This window comes from Manis javanica, chromosome 16, assembly GCF_040802235.1.
Source record: "Manis javanica isolate MJ-LG chromosome 16, MJ_LKY, whole genome shotgun sequence".
Classification (NCBI taxonomy): domain Eukaryota; kingdom Metazoa; phylum Chordata; class Mammalia; order Pholidota; family Manidae; genus Manis; species Manis javanica.
Window position 1 is genome coordinate 459214 of NC_133171.1, and position 19480 is coordinate 478693.

Below are 19480 nucleotides of genomic sequence, written 5' to 3' on the forward strand. Positions count from 1 at the left end.
TTCTCCCTCCCCCCCATGCATGCTAATCTTAATACCCCTCTCCCCCACCTTATCCCTCCCTGCCCACCCATCCTCCCCAGTTCCTTTCCCTTTGATACCTATTAGTCCATTTTTGGGTTCTGTAATTCTGCTGCTGTTTTGTTCCTTCAGTTTTTCCTTTGTTCTTATACTCCTCAGATGAGTGAAATCATTTGGTATTTCTCTTTCTCTGCTTGGCTTATTTCACTGAGCATAATACTCTCCAGCTCCATCCATGTTGCTTCAAATGGTTGGATTTTTCCACTTCTTATGGCTGAGTAGTATTCCATTGTGTATATGTACCACATCTTCTTTATCCATTTATCTACCGATGGACATTTAGGTTGCTTCCAATTCTTGGCTATTGTAAATAGTGTTGCGATAAACATAGGGCTGCATCTGTCTTTCTCAAACTTGATTGCTGCGTTCTTAGGGTAAATTCCTAGGAGTAGAATTCCTGGGTCAAATGGTAGGTCTGTTTTGAGCATACAAATGCATTATTTATCAAATATCCCTCAAACTCAAATACATTTTCAGGGCAAATCTGCTCCTTAATTCTTTAAAAACAAAGACCCTGATTCTCACTCCCAGAGTATGATATTTTATACTTGATTTCTTCAAACTGCTTTTCTAATTTTTATTTTATTAAAAACCTGTTAGATGGCAAGGCAATATCTATATGTTGGACTATGACTTCCTTTTGAAAAATGACTTCCACTTTACTGTTAACCGAATCAGCTGAGTCAATCGAGATAGTGTTGGATTTGCTACATCTTGTATGGTACCGTGTGGTCATCCTTTCTCTCAAGTCCTGCATTCTTTCATTCATGGAATGGAAGTCTACTGTGAGCAACGGCAACTTCTTGCTCTGAAGGCCTTAGCAGCCAGGACTCCATGTACAAGGGCTCCTTTTGCAGTTCAAGTCTTAGGACAAGTGGCCCATGTCTGCCGTTGCCCCATGGGCTTCAATGAACACCAGCGATGGAGAGAAACAGCCCATCGTTGTTGATCCTGCAGTTGATGAGGGATGAGAGGGCAGATGGGAACCAAGAACTGCCCTTCCTGTGGCAACACCAACTATTTTCAACAGCCTGAGCTATGCTGAGTGTTGGATAGAAGATGACAGTAACAGATCACGACCATCTCCGTTCTCTTCAAAGACATTTCCTTTTCCTCTTGATTCCCACAGGGACAGGAAGGGTGGAGCAGCAGATTCACTTAATGTAATGTAATTAAGTAATTACATTACTTAATATCTTACTTAATGTCTTATTTAATGTTTACTTCCTTTGATGTCAAATATCATTCCTCTCATCTTTACTTCAAGAAAACACTGGACTCAAAATGGGTAAATCACTTGCTCAAGATGTCACATAGGTATCAAAAGAGCTGAGCTTTTAATTCCTAAAAACTAAAACTTTGATTTTTTAAAGAAAACCATGAAGTTTAGTTATATAAAAGACAGTCGTATAGAACTTTAAACCTTATATTTTAGGTTAAATTTTTTTTTTACTATAGACCTAAAAGACAGAAAGTCCTGTTACAAACTTTTGGAAAAAGTGGGATATGAATAGCTTTTGTAATTAAACTTAAATGAACTTAATGTCCATTAAGTATGTCCACACATGTATTATATGATCTTGTGGGATGTACTTAACCCCTCCCCACCTCAAGTTCTTCATTTATATCACAAAAGCACTTGTACTGAGAAAGGTAAATGTTATCCTTTGTCTAATTCTAAACACATTATATGAATTGATCACAATTTTGTTAAGGGTGATGAGTATTTCTTGAAAGTGTTATGTAGTTAACCTTCACATAACTGTAATATTCAAAGGTAATGGTTAGGTCAGAGTGTTGAGTTGATAATTTGCTCATTGACAAAGTAGGGTCAAGTTTAATAAACTATAATGTAGGTTGTGAAAAAAATTGTGTTTAACTTGAACATATATTCTTGAGAAACCCCATTCTCCCTGATATGAGAAGACATTTAAATTTGACAACTAAGAGAATGGTTTCTTTCTTTTAAAAATAGTTCTTTTCAGATAAATTGGTTCAATTCAAAAACCTTAAATCCCTATCAAGGTCTTTCTCTCTTTCCACTCACTCTTCTCAAGGTGGCATCTGGGTGGAGAAGAAGCTCATGAATCCTCTTGGAGCTGAGATGTCGCTCCTTCCTGGTCACTCTATCCCTTGACGGGGATCTGCTGAAGTATGGTAGACCCTGCATGGGCCTTGGGCATCCTGCCGGTGTCTGCTGGGGAATTCTGTGCTCTGTGAACTGTGAGGTCTCTTTGAACTGACCCCAGACCTCCTTGGGCCATTGCGTCTCTCAGTACTTTTGCAGAAAAGTCTGCTGAAAGAGCCAAACAATTAAACGAACACTTAGTGTAAGAGTAGCAAGTGCTGTGGTAGAGGAAGTGCTGAGGACCAGAAGTGGGGACATAAATCAGAGGGGTTCAACACCCTCTGATTTAAAACAGAGAGGGGTTGAATCCCATCTCTGGTTCCTGGGAAAGGCTTCCAGGGAAAAGCTGCTCTCAAATGGCAGTGGACGTGTAGGAAGGAGTTGGCCAGGCCAAGAGTGGAGAGAGTTTTGAGGGTGGAGATGGAAAGGAGGCTTGCACATTCCAGGCATAGAACAGCATGTGAGGTGCACTTTCTTGAGGAACCGAAAGGTAGGGGAGAGGGATGTGGGTGGAGCTGGGAGCAGCAAAAGATGAGGCTGTAGAAGGAAGCTGGGACCACATCAGAATTGCTGTAGTAACCATGGCAACCATGGTAACTAGCCAGTGACTGTTAAGGTTGGAAGCAGAGGAATGACAGGGTCAGACTGTATTTGTGACAAGACGAGGGGCTGCCCTGTGGAGGACGGATCAGACGGTCTGCTACAGTAGTCTAGCTATTTGTGATGGGAAAGATGACTTGCTCAGCAAAATCCCTTTTTTATGCCATGGGCTGGCATCCCAGGTCATTAAACAGGCTTGCTTTTTTTTTTCCTGGAAAAATAGAAATCACTAACATACATTAAAGTTTTATCAGAGAAGTATTCTATTTTAACTTGCTGAAAATTCTATATATTCCATGGTTTCTTTTCTACCCATACTCCACTGAAAAATAAATTATGATACAAAAGCCCTCACTGAATGAAGACTTGAAGATTAAAACAACAGATTTAGAATCTTGTCAACTGGTCTGTCACTGTGATAGATATTATTATTGTTTACAAATATGCAGGCTAATTATCTCCCTGTGTTCATGTGGCATATTTTTCACAATTAAAATGATCAGAAAATACATGTGGTGTTGCAAGACTCTGAGATTCGGAGCATAGCATGTTATCCCAGCAAAACCTGGTCTGATGACTGTAACTGTGGTATATCCTAAAATAGTATACCAAACATGGAATTTAAAGTATTTCCATTTTGTAATGGAAATGGAAAACCTGAAAACAGTAATTAATTTGGTTTTGTTGGCATCTAAGTGAGTTCTGGGTGAAAATGGAGGCTTCTTATGTTTTAGGGTATGTCATGATAAAAAAAACTGAGTGTGATGAGGCGGCCAAAGGAGAGAAAGGAGAGAGAGCTTTTTCAAGATGAAGGTCTGGTCTAGGGAACTTTAACCTTAGATCTCTTGTATTTGGCCCATGTCACCCATCTATCTTCCTTCTTCAGCTTCTTATCTCAGTCCTCATTAAACTCAGCCAGAGACATGTTGGAAGAATTCCCTATGACTTTGCATTAATTGTTACTTTCCAATAAGTGGGTTGGCACAAATTTAGCACCTGGGCAGTTTGCTTAAGATACTTATCAGCTTGGATTGGTCTGTTGACAAGGTCTGTGCACTATGCAGGGAAGATGTCTGAATCCAGTATATAGGTGTTTAAATGACAAGTGTGAACAAAAAGTTCAGTGAAAGCCTGCAAAACTCAAGCAAACAAAAATGTATCTTTTTTTCCAGATAGTAACTTGTCTATATTTTCATCCTATTTAAGGAGTTGTAACAGTGAGATTCTGGTATTTAATTGTATCAGTAGGATTTGAATTCTAGTTGACTAAAATGCCCTGCATGTTATTTATTACCACTTTATGTGAGTTGCTTCTTATAGTGACTATAAAATGCCTCATCTTTATTTTGTGCTCTTTTGTTCCTTCCCATGTTTTCTCTTTGGGCTGCTAATGGTATAGTTTTTGAAGGAAGCAGCAGCTAAAGAGATGGGTTCTGACCCTGTGGTGTGGGTCTAGTTCCTCTGACAGCAGCAATTGTAAGGTCTGCACAGCTGGCTTGTTAATCAGGAAAATAGTGAAGGCAGGTGTGAAAGAGGCCAAAACACTTGTTGCTGAAGGAATCAGAAAAGAGGATTTGGGATCATGAACCTTTAAGCAAGGAAGAAGACTTAATTGTCTTTTCAGCAAATGTCATTAGTCACTCTAAGTAAAATAGTAAATTAGAGGAATGAAATTTACTGCTTATGTCACATATAATCCCATAGATTTAGAAAGGGGATTGCATGATTTCCTTAACTTCTTTAGGGGGAAGTCTACAGTTAAGTTTATAAAATAGAAACCTGGCCTACAAGGAATCGTCCTTCCTGTATCACAGAGAAGTGTACTTCTCCTAGAGAGCTTGCTTCCCATTTTCAAAGCTTTGTATAATTATTTATTTATTATCTGCGAACTATTTGAAGCAGTTTATGAATGTTTGGCTTATATTAAAAAACCCTATACTGTCATGGCATAAGAATTACACATGAAGGTCTTAACTTTCCAGGTTCTTGCCTAACACACTTACTTTTAACCTCTCAATATACACACAGAAGATACTTTAAGATCTTTTTTAATATTAGTGTACTTTGTCTAGGATTAGCACCCACAGATGAATAAAGGCAACTGCTACCTGCAAAAGGCAGACCATCTTACTTATAACTTTGTGCCTTGTCTTTGTGATAAGGTGTCAAAGTCAGACAGGGCATTAATTGAAGTAAAACCCCACAAAAGATTTTGGCTTATGTAGAAGCAAAAGTTGTGTTACTTTCATGTGTCCTGGCTGCTGTGGGCCTTCAGGCAGTCTTTTTTGTGCCGAAGAGAAAGTACAGTTACTTCACTCAAGCTTATGTCTTTTAATGTCCTGTTCTTGAGAGAACTGTCAGATTGTTAAATGGGCTCTTTGCTCTGGCTGCATTTACCTGGGAAGCAGTGCTGTCATACTGGGCTGGGTGAGCAGAGTCCTTGCGCAGCTCCAAGGCTTTAGACACCTTGCGATTGTTGGCAAAGCTCTGAAAGGACCTTCACTTTTCCTTTTGAAAATAACTCGTTTTTCTTTGTTACTGGATCAGTGTCCATTTTTCTACTATGTTACACTTGTAAAAGCAGCTTTAATGACATGCTCTAATTTAAATCTAATCTAAGATGGATTTCACTCTTTCCTTAATGTTCTCCCTCTATAAAAAGAAACAGAATCTTTATAGTTTTCCTGGCAAGAAGGGCAGAGGTGCTGTGTGTACGTGTATATTTTCTGAAACATTCTTTTACGTAGCAGTCTCTATGAGCTTCTGCCTTTATGAAGTCAGTAAGGCTTATGTGAAGAGCATTGGGTGGTCTAAAATTAGCTTCCTTAGGAAAGAGGCACAGAAAATTTGGCTGTTTCTGTTAACTTGAACAATAAAGGGATCCACTGAGCCTCGGAGCCTTTTTAGGCCATGTTCTACCTTACTTCAACAGCTTTCCTTTTTTTCCCCCTAACAGTTTGGTACAGGGAAAAGCTTATGTAATTTGGAATTAGAATAGACATAATGTAAATTTCCTACCTTTTTTGGGCACCCACTTCCTCAATTGGGACAATATTAGCTGCCTGTCATTATTTTTTGTTAGGGTTGAAAGAGGTAATGTGAGAAAAAAATTAACACCTAATAAACATACAGTAGTCACTTAATAAGCATCCATTCTCTTTATTTCCTTCTCTGACACACTTTTCTTAAGGAAAATCTTACAGTAGCATTATAATGAATGAGATAGAATGAATGAAGGATGGAAAAAGAAAGAGAAAAAAAAGACAAAGAAGAGTAAAGGAATGGTATCAACATAACACGAAAATTAGTTCAGAAGAGCACAACTTTGGTTAAAACGAGCATTTGGTATTGTGCTACCCAGAGCAATTAATTCAGGCTATAGAGGAATATTGGTTGTGCAACATTTATTGAACACCTAATGGATTGCCAGTGAGCCGAAAGGTTCCAGTCCTTTAGGAGCTCAAGTTCATGTGGAGGGAGAGACAGACACAAAAACAATCTCTTATAAGGTGTGCTAAATTCTGTAATAAGGAAAAGTCTTCACATTGGTGGATGAACAGGTGGTGGTGTCCAGGATTGTTTAGAATTGCTCTGTGAGCTCCAGTAGTCCTTAGCACATTACAGAGATTTATATGCAGTGCTTTTCCCCCATGAAAATTCCTCACCATTGGATGGGCAGTTAGGGCAATCTGCCGTTCACACTCAGAGTAAGTTATTTTGGCTTCTCTAGAAATTTATCTGAGTAAGAGAAAAGTACTTGGGCATTAGGGAACACCGTAGACACTCAATTTCCTCAAGAGATAAGAAGTTTTATCATCAATGTTTGATTTTTGTAGCAAAACAAATGCACAAGTGACCAAGAAGTCAAGTGACAGTGTCTCACCACTTAGCCCTCTAGAGTAAGTTGGCATTTCCATGAGAAGGTAAAGCTGGAAGGAAGTTCCTGTCACTAAAGCTTTCAGGAGATCTGACAGTTCCTTATTGAGAAAGAGTGTGTTCCTTAGTTGACATGAAAAGTTCTGATGACACGCTGTCCTAATTATTCCCTACTCTCTGGAAGAGCTGAATCTCCAACCCAATTCTGGGTGACATATTTTTGCCCTTCTTGCTATGATCAGTCTCCAGGAACTGGTCATCACATCAAGCTAACCTGCAGATACAAGCTCCTGAGTCGTTTAATGAGGCCCTTAGTAGCTACGGCCAACTGGGAGGTCTCCACTGAACTCTCTCCCATCCCTTCTGATGAGCAACATCCAATGATGCTTCCATTAAAATAAACGCAGCTTTGTTAGAGATGTCAGGTTTAGGGTGTCTGGCCCCTGAAGCTGGCTAAGGCATTGCTCCTTTGCTAGGACAAGGTAGAAGGCTCACTGGAGTGATTGAGCAATTATTCAAAGCCACCTGTCATGGCTAATCAGCTCTGGCCTGCCTGATGGGAAGAGGTAGCCTCGTCCTGCCTTCTTAGACCAAACATGTCATCAAATGGCTTCTTTGCCTCCAGCATCTCCTTAGATATGCTCAGGTTTCAAACATTTATTGGCAGAAATGAACTCTCTGGCATGTATTTTTCTCTTCTATTTTATCAGTCCTCCTACTCAGAGGAGGTCATCCGAAGCTTGTGATGATTTATTTTTCTCCTGTAATTTCTCCTTTATCCCACTTGACATGTTTTACTGCTGAGTTCCCTTGTGTTGAAGCAAGAGTTCTTCTGAGTTATGGAAAACTTCTCATGTTCTTCCACTGCATCAAATCATCCGGAAGAGCAGGTAAAAACCTTTTAGTGAAACTTGGTGTTGCTGAGTAGGAAAGAAACTTGGAAACCATAGAAAACTGGTTCATATTTAGTGCAGAAATTATTGAAGAGGATGAATTATCATTAGTCATTGTGAGCTTCCATCATCACCATCATCTTAATGAATGTCATCCTCACCAGCATTATCTCGTGTTCCTTACCATTAGGTACTTGGGTGCATGTGAAGTAGCACTAGAAATGCCATAAAAATGGAATTAAATGTACACAGTCCTGTCTCTCTAAGTCATGCAATTTAAGTCAACTAAGATTCAGACATACACTAAGTATTAAGTTTTGAGTTAAGGAATAAAGAGCTCGGGTTGTAAAATAATTGAAACATTGCCTTTATATAACATTTTTTAAAAGTATAAGAAATGGAGTGAAACTACAAATGCTATGCACTTCATGCAAAGCAGGGTCAGGAAAATGCTTTTACTTCCACCTCTAATATGTCAGAGAGAAAATTAGGGGAAAGGTGAGACATTAGTTTAGGAATTACTTTAGAAAAGGGAAACTGGTGTCTTGTTTGATAGGGTATTTTGGTTGCACTAACACCTTTATTAAAGTGATCTTAGTAATTTTTATGAAAGTAGGTTATTTGCTTTTGCTGATCTGGAACAATAAGAATGATAAGTCCTGGATAGTCATTCCTTTGCTCATCAAAAGCAGCTCTTGATAGATGACAAGGTGTTTGATCTGGGTCAGTGAAAATTTTCTTTCATCCTGGCTTCTATTTATTATAAGTACCACTTTCACTCTAGAACTGGGTGGGCACCTCTCTCATTTACGGTCCAGAAGTAGCATTTAATAGTTACTTCTTAAGTTTCTGAAATCAACATGTTTTCCAATACAATTGCAAATAAGATCCTCTGCCAAGTGTAGATCTAGGAAGATGATGAGTATTCTCTTGCCTGTGCTCATGCTGCTTCCCTTGCTGTGAAGGCCTTTTTTGGATCACATCATTTTCTAAAACCTGCCTTCCATTCTGGTCTGGCCCAACTTGACCCTCCATTGGAAGGTATTTTTTCCAACTAAAGTTGTCCCAGGTGATATTTGGGGGTTGGGAGAGTGGAATGGTTCTTCCAAATTCCCATAGTATTTCCTGCCTTACAAAACAGATGTTACCTTTTATTGTTCTTTTTCTTTTTTGCATGAATTCTAACCACCTATTAAGTACCTTTGGAGAGACGTGACCTGCTGGAAGTAAGTTAATCTCACCAAGCCTTAGAGTCCCCATCTACAGTACGGGAGACAAGCCATAGTGCCTTCCCCATCTACCTCACAGCCTAGTTTGAAGCTGAAGATAAGATAACATATGTTACATGAGTGTATGAAAGTCCACTGGAAAGAATACAATTCTGTGCAAACTTAAGTCCACAGGTGCACAGAGTGACAGATATCTTTGACGTCTCCTAGCATAGTGCTGTTATTTCAGAGGTGAGGAAGCCAAAGTGGAAGTTGCAGAAGTGGTTAGCATGGCTGAGCTTGTGCCCAGGTTTCTGGACTCTGAGCTAGGTGCACTCTGCTCCCCACTCTGCAGCCTCTCTCATTAGGCAGAATGATGCACTCACCAGGCACTGAACGATTGTTCAGTTATCAGAGGCAACACAGCTTGGTTCCACAGGAGGGTGTGAAGAATCAATAGTATAACCTTTCTTGAAATTAGAAGCTAATAGGAAGTTGAAGATCCAGCAGAAAGGTAATGAGAGTCTTGGTGCCTGCAAGAGGGACGGGAGAGGAAGGGCTTTGGAGGATGAACAGGCGTACAGAAGAGGGAGGCTAGGCCCACCTTTGCTAATGCTGTATGTCCTCCAGGTTGCTATGGCTAGTTTAAATGGGTGGGGAAACCTTGTATGGATTTATGCTTAGATGGGAAGCTCACTTCCCATCTTCTAATAGTCTCCTGCCTTCTACTGTGTGATGACTCTCATCTACTACCCAAAGGGTGACTCATTTTTCAAAGGAGCTAACCGCAAGCAGAGTACTCAGCTGGGGGAGTTGATTCTAAACAGTGAGCTCATTATCAGTCTTAGTCTGTGGGTAGGAGAGAGAGGAGATCAGAATTCAGAGGACTCGGGAGGGAGGCATTTGAACACCAAGTTTGGGGCAGACAGATAGGCACCAGAGGGGTGACTGACAAATGGGTGGACATCTCTAACAGTCAAGATATTGAATGAGATGTGACTGAGTAAATGTGGCTGTTCTGGACTAAATCATGTAAAGGTGGGATAACTGCAGGCATTCCTTTAACATGAGGTTTGTTTGCTGCTGACTGGGGTCAAGATGGACATCCTACATAAAGCTTTGCTTGACACTCAAAATTCCTAGAAGGGGATGATGGGATGTAGCCAAGATAAGCCTACCATTACTTCTCTAGTTATCACTGCGAAAGGCCAAACCTGTGTTTCATTTCAGGTAAGTGTCCCTATTATTCCCTTCCCCCTCAGAATACAGCAGCTCCTTCCTTACCACTCATGATAAAAAGGAAAATATTTCTTTAAGCAAGCTGAGGATTCAGTTTCCTTCTGTACACTGGAAGTAATGGAAACAATACAATTGTTCTCATACAAGACAAAGAAACTGAGAGCAGACTTCTTAAATTAAAGGTGTGGTGCAAAAATCTCATCATGAATGCTGTAGTCAGTGGCAGGCTTACATACTAAAAATATTTGAAAACAAGGACTTATGGTAGGAAAGTCATTCACTTCTCTTCTAGGTCCAGCTGTTTGTGAAGTCTCGAAGAGACAGAATTATTCTCTTAACGTTTTGACATAGTGCATTCAAAAATCTGTTTGAATTAGCAGATTATGGTTCAGCTTTTGAAAAAATGACACGTTTGCTCCTGTGGTTAAAAAAGAACAACTTTGTCAATAATCATCTCACTTCAACCATATCACCTGGGATACTTCCTGAAGAGCAAGGTGCTCACAGGCACGCAACCTCATTCAGAGCCATCACTTGTAACAGACACAGAATAATAGCACTTATACATGGTTGTATTGTACAAGCCTGGAGCACGTGAATTAAAGCTCCTACTGGCTGGCCTAATTCATCATGTAGCAAGGCGATTCGATGCTACCACTCAAAAGTATTATGACTTTGAGGCAACCACATCTCTTCAGTTGTGTTTTAACACACTGTGCTTGGAAGGAGCTCCCTGCACTTCTTGGTGAGAGAAAGGGAGTTTGCTCATTGAAAGAGAGGTGATCTAAATAAAAAATGTGAGTGACTGAAGCAGTGTCTGTAATTTTGTAAGTTGTGTGATCACTCAGTGTGATGTTTCAAAACCTCCCCTGTTGGAGAAAGAAGACAGTCAGTTTGGTCTATTTCACACTCCTAGAGACTGGAGACTGACAGCCTTCTGCTTGCAACACAGAGAATTTTTGTGTGACACTTATGTGGCATCAGTTTCAGAACTATAATACAATAGCTCTGGTTTGTGAGGTTTTGTATTTCTGCAAACTCTTTTCGGCTTTGCATTTCTACAATGTTTGCCTGAGTTAAAGTTTCTCATGAAGGAGAGTTGGTAACTTTTCAAAGTAATTATAGACAATGTGAAATTTAAAGGTGTCAGGGACATTGTAGAAGAGTTCTCCAGAGAAATAGAACCTGTAAGATGTATAGTAAAGAGAAAGAGGTTTATTATAAAGAATTGGCTCACATAAATATAGAAGCTGATAAATCCCAAGACCTGCAGTCAATAAACTGGAGACAAGGAGAGTGAGCCAATGATTCCAGGCCAAATCTGCAGGAAGAGCTGATGTTTCCGTTTGAGTCTGAAGGCAGGAAAAAGCCAATGTCCTGGTTTGAAGGCACCGAGGGAGGAGGAACTCCCTGACTCAGGGTAGGGTCAGACTTTTTGTTCTATTCAGGCCCCCAAGCGATTAATGAGGCCCACCGTGTTAGGGAGAGGAATCTGCTTTATTCTGTCTATCTCTTCAATTGTTATTCTCATCCAGAAACACCCTTATAGACACACCTAGAAAAGTGTTTGACCAAATATCTGGGCACCCCATGATGCTGTTGACACACAAAGTCAAATTGAAACATAGTATTAACAATCAGACATCAGTCAACCTCCTTTTAGTCAGGAGGTCTATGAGGTTAGTATTTTTTCATGAGGCTGAGAAGGAAAATTCCTATAACAATCTACTGTCACTTAACTCTTCTTATCCCTGTCCTTCTAGGCAGGTGAGCCACTTGTCACTCAGTTGATGGCCAGTTGCTTAGCTGCATACAGTGCCTTTGGTTGTCAGCTTAGTATCTTCATATGCAAAGTGAGGCTTACAGTCCCTGCTGATGTGGCCTGTAGAAATTTCTTGAATCACGTGCTGATAGGAAGTGGGTGTCCTGGCTTCAGTTTGGCGTTTCCATCAACTTGTGTATCTGGGGAAATCATTTGAGCCTCATTTTTCTTATTTGTAAAATAAGCAAATTAGGCATAATTCACATGACCTCAAAGGTTCTTTCCAAAGCTTTAATCTTGTAATTAGTAGAGGACTTGAAATTCCTACGATTTTTATTTTATTGGTGTCTAAAGTGTGAAAGATCTTTGAATTCTTTTAGGTTTTTGATTTCTGGAAATGACAAGCTTCTATCTTCTACTTTTGGAATGAATTTCCTTCTAGATAATTGTCTCAAATCTTTATTATTTTGCTTTTGTCCTCTGTCTAAAATATACACAATGACTTTTGAAAATATGCCTATTTCTTTTCACAATAATATGAGTACATTTTATGGAAACACTTGTCTACCCTATGAGATAATAATTATTAATTAGTTCATGACTTGTAAGGTGTAGACTTTATAATTGAAGGTCAAAAATCAACCTTGTTCTTTCATTGCTCAGTTTTGAATCCAATGACAAAGAAGACATTCAAGAATGTCAGTTTATATTTTGGGTACTTTCCTATTAAACTAAACTTAAACATGAACTATACTTGGATTTATAGTACACAGGATAGAAGACACACTTTCTATTGCTGTTTTCTTTTGTAAAGAAGACAAATAATTAATATGTGGTACATATACACAATGGAATACTATTCAGCATAAGAAAGAAACAAATCCTACCATTTGTAACAACATGGATGGAACTAGAGGACATTATGCTCAATGAAATAAGCCAGGTGGAGAAAGGCAAATGCCAAATGATTTCCCTCATTTGTGGAGTATAACAATGAAGCCAAACTGAAGGAACAAAACAGCAACAGACTTCAGACTCCAAGAAGGGACTAGTGGTTACCAAAGGGGAGGGGTGCAGGAGGGCGAGTGGGGAGGGAGGGAGGGAGAAGGGGATGGAGGGGTATTATGATTGGCACACATGGTGTGGGGGATCACGGGGAAGACAGTGTAGCACAGAGAAGGCAAATAGTGACTCTGGCATCTTACTACACTGATGGGCAGTGACTTCAATGGGGTATGGGGGGGACAAAATAATATGCATAAAGGTAGTAACCCCATTGTTTTATCACATGAGACCTTCATAAGAGTGTATGTCAATAATACCTTAATAAAAAAAAGTAAAAAAAAAAAAGAAGGCAAATAATTAACTGTTTTAGTGATAAGACTGCAGCTCAGTCTCTATCTCTTTTAGTATCACAGTGTGTCACTGACAAGGATGAAGGCTATTGATCAAGATCCTCATGGAATTACCAACACATTCTTCATAGAATCATGGCTGACAAAGGGACATGCTATATGTTTCCACTGTGACATGGAGATTGAAAATGGAAAAGTTAAACATAAATCTTCATGGAAGTCTCAGTAATTTTTAATAATTTGTTGTTTTGTCACATGCATATGTGAATGATATATTTGTCCTAGAGCAATACGAATTCATTTCCCCACATCTGTAATATCTGTAGTAAGCTAAATTAAAAATGCATTTGTACTTGTACAGTTAAATGATCATATTTAATGAAATGTCAGAGATGAATCTTAGCAAATAGTCAGGAAATTATTTTAAAGAGTGCAGCATTTCATTACTAGCAGTCAGGGAAAAGCAAAGTGATTAAACAAATGGTTTACTGCTCTAAGGTGGTGCCTGTCCTAGAAGAATAGGAAACCAATGTGTGGTGTGAATAGACAGTCGCTGCATTTCTAAGTCTTAGCTCTCTGTCTCCCTGGTCTCCCCAATCGTCATGGAATCTTGAGTCTAGTGATGGCTCACATTAGAAGGTTTGCAGACTTTTCCCATGCACTGAGGAAAATAAGCTGTTAGGAAAGAGGTAATGATGCACGAAAATCACCTTACATTAAGTCTCTACAACCAAGCTTTAGCACTGTTGAGAGTTTAGGCAGATGAGTTGAGTAGGAGACTCAGATCAATTGAATGAGGACAGGAAGTCAGCTGGTCAAAGAATGAGGGACTATTCAGGCCACGCTCTCTCTACCATGAGGCACTGGGATATGGAGTGGAATTGGGAAGAGATAGGTTAGGGAGTTGTACTGTGGGTAAGAACAGAGTAAAGGAGGATAGGTGGCAATAGGAGAAAGTAAGATCCAAGAAGCAGAGGAAGAAGTGAGTAAGGGGGCACCTGGAGGGAAAGAGAGCAGAATGGGGCAGGTGGGTGGCCAGGGTGACATGCATATTTACCGCACACTTCTATATCCCACACTAATCCTGTGCAAGCAACTTGATATGCTGAGGACCAAGTATTTAAACAAGAATTATCAAGTGTTTTGGTTGTTGTTATGGGTTGAATTGCATTCTCCAAACAGACATATTGAAGTCCTAACCGCCCCCATACCTCAGAATGGGACCTTATTAGGCAATAAGGTCATTGCGGATGGAATTAGTTAAGATGAGGTCATACTGGAGGAGGGTGCCCTTAATTCAATATGTCCAGGGTCCTTATGAGAAGATGACGTGAAGATGCACAGGGAGAAAGTGATGGAGGCAGAAAGTGGAGTGATGCCTTTGCAAGCTGAGGACTGCCAAAGATTGCTGGCCGCCACCAGAAGCTAGGAAGAGACAGGAAGGATTCTCCCTATAAAGCTTTCAGAGACAGTGGGTCCTGCAGACAACTTGATCTCAGACATCCAGCCTCCAGAACTGGAAGACAATACACTTTTGTTGTTTTAATCCACTCAGTTTGTGGTACTCTGTAATGTCAGCCCTAGGAAATGAGTGCAGTTGGTAAAACACAATTCTGAGTGGCAGAATCAATGGTGTATTTCTCAGTCTTTTGAATTTTTTCTTAAGGATATTCCATTACTTCTCATTTAAATTTTTTGTTCTGTCATCTGGGGCCAGGATGAGGGGAGAGGGATATGCTCATCAGCTGCAAAATTTAAGGGGCTGCCAACAAACTCAGTAATGAAGATAAATAACATTCTAAGGCAACATTAAAAAAAAATTAAAGTCAATGCAGAAAATCCAATGATGAATAAAACATAAAAATTTTAGATTTTAGAATCAGTATTATTTATTTTTTCCTTTTGTCTATGTATGGCCTGCATGGTATTGCTGACAGCATCTGGGTAATATAATGTGTTTTAAAAATGCATATAATGAAGGACATAGATGTAAACACATACACATAAAAAACACTGTATTTCAAATTTTTTTCAGGCAGGCACCAAAAGAGATGGCAAAGTAACAGGAAGATGACTTGGGTTGAGTGTGCTTTTGTCCACATGAGAACTCAGACTGTGGCAAGACCAGAACAGGAACATCAGGCATACCTTCCTTAATTCCTCTGATACTAAAAATTTTGCAATTTCATTCTGATTTTGACAATTCAAAGCTATCTAGCTCTTAAGCATCTTTCAGATAGTAAATCTGCATAAAAAAGACGAGCTGCTATACTTCCAGTAGTGAAGGGAATTAGATTCTTCAGCCTTTACTACATGACAGTAAATGACAGCATAATAAATAAAACAAAAATGATTTCTGACTTAAAGTTTTCTCATCATACCCCGAAGGTGCTTTGCTATTGTTACAACTATATTTAAGTGAAGGTCTGATGATATCCTCGGGAGAGCTGACAAGGGGCATATTCTGGAGCAGGGAGATGCTGGCCCATGTCTAGTAGGAAATACTTGACACACTTCTCCATAAGCTAGGGGATGATTAAAAGTGGAATGTCATGTCTCATGCTTAATGTAGATTAACTTTCCTTTAATCACTTAAAGATACTGCTGAGTGTTTGTTAAACACTTCAAGGTGGTTATTAGCTGTTCTCTCTCATCCTATAAAAGTACAAGTATAACTCAAGTGGCCAGTGGAGAGGCCTATAATGTAGATTCTATGACTGAGAGAAAATGAATAAAGATATAATTAAGTGAAACATGGGGATTGTACTGCTGAAAACACTTTTTACTTACTCCTTTTTGGTGTATGGTTCTGCAAATTTTAACTCATGTGTAGATTCATATAATCATCACCACAGTCACATGAAAAACATTTCCATAAACCTTCAGTCTCTCACATGCTACTCCTTTATAGTCACACTCTTTATAACTTGATTCTGTCTTTCTTTTTTGCGGAACAGTCTGTTAATTTTGATTGCTTTAGGGCATACCTTCCCTAATTCCTCTGATACTAAAAATTTTGCAATTTCATTCTGATTTTGACAATTCAAAGCTATCTAGCTCTTAAGTTTTAGAGTCTTTTACTGCAGACTAATGGTTTAATAAAAGACGTTCGAGAAAAGGAGGTATACTCATTGTTTGAAGAGAACGAGATGAAGAATCACAGTCAACCAGGAACAGAGTCATCCGTTGTGTGTAAGAGATGGTACATCCATTCATCTTTTAAGCAATCTCTCATTTTTATAACACAACATTTCTTTCATCAGTACTACTTTGTATTCTATGTGTTTGACAGGGTGAAAAGGATTCAGGTATTTTAAATTATTTTTCTTTCATAAATTTTCACTTTAACCATTTAAATGCATGTTCAGTGGAATGAAGTACATTCATATTGTTTTGCAACCATCACTACCATTTATCCACAGAATGTTTTCTTCTTCCCAGACTGAAACTCTGTACCTATTAAACACTAACTCCACATTTCACCTGTCCCCTAGCCTCCAGCAAACAAATATCATTCCACTTTTTCTCTCTTATTAGGTTGTCTACTCTGGTTCCTCAAATAAAGGAATCAAGCAGTGTTTGTCCTCTTATGACTGGCTGTTTCACTAAGCATGTCTTCAAGGTTCATCCATGTTGTAGCCTGTGTCAGAATTTCCTTCCATTTTAGGGTTTAATAACATCCCATTGTATTTATAGACCACATTTTGTTATCCATTCATCTGTTGATAGACACTTGGGTCATGTCAAACTTTTGTCTACTGAGAAAAAAGCTGCTATGTACATAGCTGTATAAATATTTGTTTGAACTGGCTTTCAGTGTTTTTTGGTATGAACCCAGAAGTGAAATTGCTAGATCATATGTTTAATTTTTTGAGGAACCGCTATACAATTTTCCATATCAGTTGTGCCATTTTACATTCCTATGCACATCTGCAATGCACAAGGGTTCCATTCTATCTATATCCTTACTAACACTTGTTATGTTAAGTTTATTACTATTTTTTGATAATAACTACCCTAATGGATACTAAGAAGTGGAATATCATTGTGATTTTGATGGGCATTTTCTTGGTAATTAATGATGGTGAGCACCTTTTCATATGCTCATTGGCCATTTGTATAACTAACTTCTTTGGAGAAATGTCCATTTAAGCCCCTTGTCCATTTTCCAGTTGAGTTGGTTTTGATGTTGTTGTTGAGTTATAGGAATTTTTCTGGATATTAACTGAATATCAGATATGTGATGTGCAAATATTTCCTTCCATCTCATGGGTTGCCTTTTCACTCTGTATGATTATGTTCTTTGATATACAAAAGTTTTAAATTTTGATGAAGTCCAGTTTATCTGTTTTCACGTTTGTTGCCTGTGCTTTTGGTACCATATCCAATGTCATGAAGATTTTCCCCTGTTTTCTTCTAAGAGTTTTAGTTTTAGCTCTGTTTTCTTCTAAGAGTTTTAGTTCAGGTCTTTGATGCTTTTCAAGTTAATCTTTTTATATGGTGTAAGATAAGAGTCCAGCTTCATTCTTCTGCATGTGGCTATCCAGTTTTCCCAATATTATTTGTTGAAAAAACTGTCCTTTACCTATTAAATGGACTTGTCTACATTGTCAAATATCATTTGACTATATCTGTGAGGATTTATTTCTGGGCTTCCTATTTTATTCCATATATCTGTCTTTATACTGGTAACACACTATTTTGATTAATGCAATTTTGTAGTAAGTTTTGAAATCTGAAAATATGAGACCTACAACTTTGTTCTTTCTCAATATATTTTTTTGGCTACTCAGGGTCCCTTAAGATTCCATATGAATTTTAGGCTGAAATTTTCTATTTCTGCAAAAAGTATCATTGGGTATTTTGATAGGAATTGCATTGAACCGGTAGATCACTTTCGGTAGTAAAGACATCTTAGCAATATTAAGACTTTGAGTCTATGAACACAGATTGTTTTTCCATTTATTTGTATCTTCTTTAATTTCTTTTAGCAATGTTTTATAATTTTCAGTGTACAAGTCTTCAGCTTTCTAAGTTAAATTTATTCCTAAATATTTTATTCTTTTCAGTGCTATTGTGAATGGAGCTTGTTTTCTTAATTTCCTTTTTGGATTTTTTATTGTAAGTATATAGAAACAATTGATTTTTTGTTGTTGACTTTACAAGTCTGCTAATTCATTTATTTTATTTTTTTTCTTGTGATGAAATCTTCATGGTTTTCTACATATAAAAACGTGTGTGAATGAATATTTTTTACTTCTTCTTTTCCAATTTGTATGTCTTTTATTTCTTTTCATTGTCTAATTGGTGTGGTTAGGTCTTTGAATACTGTGTTGAATAGAAGGGACAAAACCAAGCATCTTTGTCTTGTTTCTGATATCAAAGTGAAAGCCTTAAGTATTTCACCACTGTGTATGATGTTAGCAGTGGGTTTTTCAGTTATAGCTTTTATTATGTTGAAGTGGTTTCCCTGTGTCTCCAGTTGGTGATTGCTTTTATCATGAAAGAGTGTTGAATTTTGTCAAATGTTGTCTTTGCATTAAGTGAGATGATCATGTTTTTTTTTGCCTTCATTTTCTTAATGCGGTATACTACACTTATTGTTTTTCATATGTTGAGCCATCCTTGCATTGCAGGAATGTATCCAAGTTGCTTATTGTATATAATTCTTTTAATATACTCTTGATTCTATTTGCTAGTGTATTGATGAGGATTTTTGTATCAATATTCATAGGATGTTAGTCTTTTTCTTTTCACTTTAACAGATATTTTCTTTTCTTATAGTATCTTTGTCTGGCTTCGGCATCACTGTAATGCAGAACTCATAGAATGAGTATTGAAGTGATTGCTTCTCTTAATTTCTTTAAAAGAAGAGTTTTAAAGAGAAGTATTGGTGTTACTTCTTTAAATATTTGGTGGAGTTCACCAGTAAAACCATCTATTTCTGGGATTTTCTTTTTAGGGAAGTTTTTGACTAATGATTCAATCTCCTTGCTAGTTGTAGATCTATTCAGATTTTTAATTGCTTTATAATAAAACCTTTGCATGTTGTATTATTCTAGGAATTTGCCCATTTTATCTAGGTTGTCCAGTTGGTGTTAATCATTCATAGCACTCTGTTATAGTCCTCTTTATTTCTGTAATATTGACAGAACTGTCTTCTTTCATTTCTGATTTCAGTTATTTGTGCTTTTTCTTTTCTTAAATCAATATAGCTAAAGTTTTGTCATTTTGTTGATCTTTTCAAAGACTCAACTCTTGGTTTAGATAATTATCTCTATTGTTTTTCTATCCTCTATTTTATTGATCTCTGCTCTAATCTTTATTATTTACTTCCTAAT

At 38.0% G+C, this 19480-nt stretch overlaps 1 long non-coding RNA gene across 3 annotated transcripts in view; it reads left to right on the forward strand.

Moving 5' to 3' along the window:
• The window catches only part of LOC140846683 (uncharacterized), a 141132-nt gene that overhangs the window by 95873 nt on the left and 25779 nt on the right, over window positions 1–19480 (forward strand). The window contains exon 4 of one of the 3 annotated variants that reach the window (XR_012126054.1): window positions 15175–15275. The exons of 1 other annotated variant lie outside the window; for it this stretch is intronic. This is a non-coding gene — a long non-coding RNA (uncharacterized lncRNA). Of the gene's footprint in view, window positions 1–13194; window positions 13549–15174; window positions 15276–19480 lie in introns of those variants that run through there. One more of the 3 variants, XR_012126053.1, reaches the window with a different exon arrangement.